We start from the raw sequence: 7,016 nt of genomic DNA on the forward strand, positions 1-7,016 counted from the left end.
AAAAGTATATTGAGCAAATGATTGTTAACCATAAAGTCAAAATTTAGTCAACGTTTCAAAACTTCTCTTATTTTTTTTCTCCTAAAACTGCATGGGTGTTCAAGCCGTCCACCTAGTGTTTAAATTTATTTTTTTAGTTTTGAAAAAAATAGCATGCCATATAAACTCAGTGAAACATAGTAAAAAATACTTATACCGCAATTATAAGATTTTATATTACAACGTACCAAAAAGATGGCATTTCATTAGAACTTTCTCCTAATAAAAAGGATGATGATGATGAAAGGGATCCTTAAAAAGGTGATTGTGGCTCACTCTCAACTTGTCTTGGCACTTCCTCTTGTTCAACTTATAGCTCAACTAGAGTAGTCTTATGAACGTATTCTTTATAATTAGATTGTACAACTTGTAGCCCATTGCTTGTCCATCATAACCAAGAAAGATGCATTTTTCATCCTTATCATCAAGCTTTATCATTCTATCCTCCGAAATTTTAGCACATGCAATACATCCAAAAATCATAAAATGAGAGACATTTGGTTTGAAAGAGCTCCAAGCTTCTTTCGGTGTCTTCAAGTGAATACTCTTTGTAGGACATCTATTCAATAAGTAGATGGCACATGCAATCGCTTCGGCCCAAAATTCTCTAGGCATCTTTTTTTCTTTCAACATACTCCTTGTCATGTCCAAGATTGTCTGATTCTTTCTTTCAGAAACACCATTAAGTTGAGGCGTGTAGGATGGAGTCACTTGATGCATAATCCCATGCTTCTTACAATAATCTTCAAAGAGATTGGAAATATACTCTCCACCCCTATCGGATCTCAAAATCTTCAATTGGTAACTACTTTGCTTCTCAACAAAAGCTTTAAACTCTTTGAAAATATCTAATGCATCGGATTTCCTTTTCAAAAAATACACCCAAATCTTCCGGCTAAAATCATCAATGAAAGAAAGAAAGTGCCGATTCTTGCCCTTTGACATGGGCTTCAAAGGTCCACAAATATCAGTGTGCACAAGGTCTATTGGTTTTGATGCTCTCCATCTCATTTCTTTAGTGAATCTTAATCTTTGATGCTTGTCAAGAATGCACCCTTCACACACATGATGTGGATGATCAATGAGTGGTAACCCCTTCACCATGTTTTTTGTAACCAAGAGCTTCAAGCCTCCAAAGTTAAGATGCCCAAATCTCAAATGCCACAACCAAGAATTATCATGTATAATGGAGCTAAGACATTTGAGTACATCATGTTGAATATGCAAAGAAAACATTCTACCATGGAACATTTTGACATGAGTAATTAAATTACAATGACTATCGTACAAAGTAAGAGAGCGATTTTTCATATTGATACTATAATTTTTCTCCAAAAGTTGACCCAAGCTCAAAAAGTTTCTGTACAAATTTGGAACATAATAGATATTGAAAATAAAATCATGATTGCCATTCTTGAGCTTGATGAAAATAGTACCTTTGCCTTGCACCGAAATTTTGAAGTTGTCACCAAAAGTAATATAGCTTTGCATACTTTCATCCAAATCAACAAATAATTCCTTCTTCCCCGTCATGTGGTTGTTTGTATCAAGATACCATGCATTGCTTTCATTCTTCTCATTGTCATTATGAGCCAACAACAAAGTAGAAGTCGTCCCATCAATACTCTCTTTCTCAACGATATTAGCTTGCTCTCCAACTTCATTGTCTTGTTTTGCCCAACATTCATTGCTATAGTGCCCATACTTGTGACAATTGAAGCATTGTACATTTTTCTTGTCAAAGCTTTGTTGATTGGAATGATGATTAAAATTGCCTCTTGACCTTTCTCTTGGAAGGAATGATAACTGACCTCTTACACCATGTCTTCCACCTCTTCCTCTATAACCGAAATTTTTTTCTTGATTACTAAATCCTCTTACTTGATTTCCATCTTCCTCAGGACATGTTGTTCATCCCCTACCCCTTCCCCTTGTGCCCCCCGCTCCTCCGATCCTCTTTCACCATCTCGTCTCTCGACATTGCCGTGGTCTATTTACTCATCCCGGTGGTCGGCCAAGTGTTTGCAAAAATGTCGCAGAGGTTGCACAGATATTAAAGCAAAAAAGGCTCTGGTCGCACTAGGCACGCTCTTCAAGCCTATTTCTTATTGTTCACTTCAGCAATCTTCCCACCCGGTCTGCGTCACATAGTGATCTAAGGCTCAAAATAAGGAAAAAGGAACAACATATCTAATGAGATATATTGATGCTATGCTGATGTTGAATGGGATGATCCCAGAGAAGTCTTTAGACTTAAGATGCAGCTGGGAAAAGCCTCGAATGGATTCCCCCATACTGATCTCAGAATCTTTAGATGAAGTAGCTGCCAGATCTGTTAACCGTGAGATGCACAACCCAGACCAGATCCAATAAAATAAGACTCGATGGCAATCAAACCCATATGAGATCATGAGTTCTGTTGGGTGAGAATTAAGGCTCCATTTTCTCATTTGGGTCGAGGCATGGATCTTTTACTTTTTGTCCCAAAGCCAAACCAGTCCAACCATAAAACGGGGGCTAAAAATGCAATGTCAAATCCAAATTCATATAGCAGACTTAAAAGCAAACAAAGTCTGGTTTGCTTTCTCATGGGAAAGCCTAGAAAAGCTTTCAAAAGTAAGGTAGCTACCAGATAGAGAAGATGCAAGGACTTCTTGCTTTGGCTTCTCTGTATCCTCCCATGATGAATGATTGATAGCTTAATAAATTTCCTGAAGGAAACTACCATAGGAGATAGAAATAGAAACCGGGCAACTCTTTCAAATATTACCATGTTTACTTTTCATGCGACATTGCTCCATTAATATATGATATTTATAACTATGTAAAACAAAATAATCAATAACAAATAAATTAGAATTGTAGATATTAATCAATTGTACATGAAGGATAAGAGAAGAATTAAAGATTTATGGTATGTTTAGGCCATTACATACTTTAGTGAAAATTTATGCCTATAATGAATGACTAAAATAGTGGGTGCAAATCATTAATTTTCATGCTAAACTTATTATGGTGAAAAAGATATTAAGTAGAATAATATAACTTTATTTGCTAATACATTCTAATTACTTGTGATGGCACAAGAACTCTCATAAAATATAAATAGTCAACATTAGATATATCTCATTTAAAGATTTATCAAGGACCATTAGAAATTTCGCATTGGTTTAGGCTGGTTAGGAAGAGTCCAAGGCTCAAATATAAGGAAATCTTGTTAGTTTTGGAAAAGGAACAATACTTCCTGTTGGGCATCCAAATAGGGTGAAAATGAAAAAGAAAATATGACTTTAACAGCCTGTTTGGTTGGAGCTAACCTGGCATAGAAAAATAAATCCTATATCAGATTACCATATTTAGAAAAAAAAAAGTGGATGAGAGAGTTAATAAAATAAATGGTTGGATCTTATATATATTTTCTTGAGAGGAAAGGTAAAACAAATATCACCAAGAATATGATATTTATTTTTTCATGCTAGATTATTACTGAATGGAAGTGAGGATGATAGTGTTATTTTGATGATTAACAAGCAATTATCTAGAGTATGTTATAAGTTAAATCGATACTACATTCTTAAGTCTGTTACTCTCAGTATATTTGTTTAAATTGATATAGATACATTTCATTGTTTATTTGAATGAATCTAACCTTGAGATGCAGCAAAGTGTGGATTGAGTCGACCTAAAGGATGATTAGGTCGACCCCGGCACATCAAGAAATCATTTGGCACACTTCTGCAAAAACGGCACAGATGAACAGTGAGTTGGGTCGACCCAAGGAAAGCATGAGTTGACCCAAACATCAAGATTCTCAAAACAAGACAGAACAATGGTTCTCTGGATTCACTGAGAGGGTCGACCCAAGAAGTAGTTGAGTCGACCCAAGCTTGAGTCGACCCAAACCCTGAGAGGGTCGACCCAAAGGCAAGACAGAAAAGAAGACAGAAAATGGTTCTCTGGAATTACTGAGAGGGTCGACCCAAGTGAACTTTGAGTCGACCCAAAGAATGGTTGGAACGACCCAAGGGAAGGAAGGCTGAATTTCAAGTTTCTGTGTTTTCTGAGAGGGTCGACCCAAGGAATGTTTGAGTCGACCCAAGTGAAAGTTGGGTCGACCCAAGGACAGGTTGAGCCGACCCAAGCACGGGCAGAAGCATAACGGCTAGTTGTGCAGAAGTGCTTTTTGGACTCCCAACGGCTATAAACGGCTAGTTTCTTCAATCCAACGGTCAGGAAGGACTATTTGGAGGTTGGAGAAGTATTTAAGAGGGAGTATTCATCAGAGGAAGTAAGCTTTGGAAAATACATCAAGTGCATTCAAGAGAGAACCCTAGCAAGGCAAGCTTCATCCAAGAGCTTCATTCAAGAGTCAAAAGAAAGTGGTTGAGCAGATTCCAAGAGTCATTAAGAGCTCCATCCACCCTTGAAGAGTGAAGCATCCTTGACAAAGAAGAGAGAAGTCACATCAAGCGATAACTATTCTCTAAACTCTTCTTTGTAGATTATATTGTTATATTTGCTCATCTAGGAGCTTAAATCTTCTTACTTTGTTTATTAAACTCCTTGTTGTAAGGTTTGTTGGTAAGCCCGTAAAACCAACATTGTAGGTTGTTGGTAAGCCCGTAAAACCAACGTAGGTTGTTGGTAAGCCCGTAAAACCAACATAGGTTGTTGGTAAACCCGTAAAACCAACGTAGGTTGTTGGTAAGCCCGTAAAACCAATGTAGGTTGTTGGTGAACCCGTAAAACCAATTGTGAAGGTTCGTTGGTGAGCCCGTAAAACCAACATAGGTTTTTGGTGATCCTGGAAAACCAAAGTGTAAAGGTTTTTGGATTGTGAGCCCGGAAAACAATCCAACTGTAATTCGCAGGATTATAGTGAATTCCCAAGGGGTCGCTTGGGGAGTGGACGTAGGTGCTAAGGAGAGCACCGAACCACTATACTTCTTGTTGTTTGTATTGTGATTTGTTTAAGTTCACTAACTCATCATTTAACACAAGTAAGATAGTTAAAATTAAAAGAAACCAATTCACCCCCCCCCCCTCTTGGCTTGTCACCTTGGGCAACAAGTGGTATCAGAGCAAGGTGCTCCAATAGTAATTATTGATCTCACAATCAAGAATTAAAGATCATGACAACCCAAGTGGGATGTTCTATGAGTGAGGGACAATTAATTGATAGACCTTCACTATTTAATGGCATAAACTACACACATTGGAAAGCACGCATGCGCATTTTCATTCAAGCACATAACTATGATCTATGGAGTATTATAGTCAATGGGCTACACACAAGCACTAATCATGATAAGAAAATGGCTCAACAAAATTCAAAAGCCATGAAGCTGTTATATTGTGCATTAGATGAGAATGAGTTTAATTGCATATCTTCTTGCATAACTGCTAAAGACATATGGAATATGCTAGAGGCTAAATATGAAAGTACTAACATTTTTAGTGAATCTGAAATTAGCTCTGAAGAAGATGAGAGGCAAGCTGATATTGAGAACCTAAGCCTTGTGGCACACAAGGACGAGGTATGTATTGAAACACAAAGTGTCTCCTCTTCTGAATATGAAGTATATGATAAAATTAAAAATGATTTTACACTTGATAAGTTACATGATGCATTTCTTGATCTAATGAAAGAACATAAGAAACTCATTTGTAAAAATAAGAACCTGACGAATGAAAAGAAAACCCTAGTAAATGAAAAACTGAAATTGTCTAATTATTATGAAACATTAATTAAGAAACATACTAATGAAACTAAAATCTTAATTGAGAAAAATAAAGAACTAAATCAGAAAAACCAACTTCTCACTGAAAGCTATGATAAACTTAAGAAAAATAATGAATTGCTTTCAGAAGATAATAGAAGATTAACTAATGAAGTTGAAATTGAAACCTGTTGTTGAAAGATTTACTTTCAGCTCTGAAAAATTAAACCTAATGATAAATAATCAAATAGCTGAATTTGATAAAGTTGGATTGGGATATCAACCTTGGTACACCCAAAAATCTTTCAAGAATATATTTGTTAAAACAGTTTCTAATTATTTTAAAACAGATTCTTATAATGTTGATAAACAGGAACAAAAGCTAAGCAAAATCTCTTCTGTTGTTTCTAAATCTATACATTACAAATTTGATGAACCTAAAAGGCAAAAACAGAAAATTGTAAGTTTATCTACTACTCATGTTAAATCTATGTTTGTTAAATTTAATAAGAGTATGCAGAAATACATTTCTTGTAATTCTAAAACCTGCAAACTAATAAACAAAATAGCTATTAAGAGAATATGGGTTCCAAAAGAAACAATTATAGCTAACCTACAAGGACCCAAAAGAGCTTGGGTTCCTAAGTTGAAAATCTGAATATTTTTTGCAGGTGTGTCTAGCACTCAAGGCTCCAACAAAAAAATGTTAATTTAGACATTGGGTGCTCTAGACATATATTAAAGAATGAGACTTAAAATATAATTAAGAAGAGTGACTAAAATGGAAGAAATAATGAAATTAGTAATCCTTGCATCCTCTCATATTGAAATTGTAGCTAGTATTAATCATTTCTGTGGTATAAGTGATACTTTTGGCATGAAAAGAAAATATATCCAAATCACTCCATCTTCCTATATTATGCTTCAGTTATTGATGGATAATTTGCTTAATCAATACTCTTAGAATAACTCTTTGAATTCTCTATATGCTTGATTGAGAGTTCTTATCCATGGCATTATCTTCTATTGATTATAAACATAAGAATATCTACTTGGTATATTTTTTTTTAAATATATGCATTAAGAATACCAAGATTAAAGAGTCTAGTTTTGGCATATAAAATCAACTCATACTAGTATGGACTTAATCTCAAAAGACCTTGTCATTGTTTCACTTAGATTAATTTTTGCAAGGTCAAAGTTTGCTATGTATGTCATCTAGAAAAATAAACTAGAATCATTTCTAAATCTGAAAAC

Source organism: Phoenix dactylifera, unplaced genomic scaffold (assembly GCF_009389715.1).
Source record: "Phoenix dactylifera cultivar Barhee BC4 unplaced genomic scaffold, palm_55x_up_171113_PBpolish2nd_filt_p 000101F, whole genome shotgun sequence".
In the NCBI taxonomy this organism is placed as follows: Eukaryota; Viridiplantae; Streptophyta; class Magnoliopsida; order Arecales; family Arecaceae; genus Phoenix; species Phoenix dactylifera.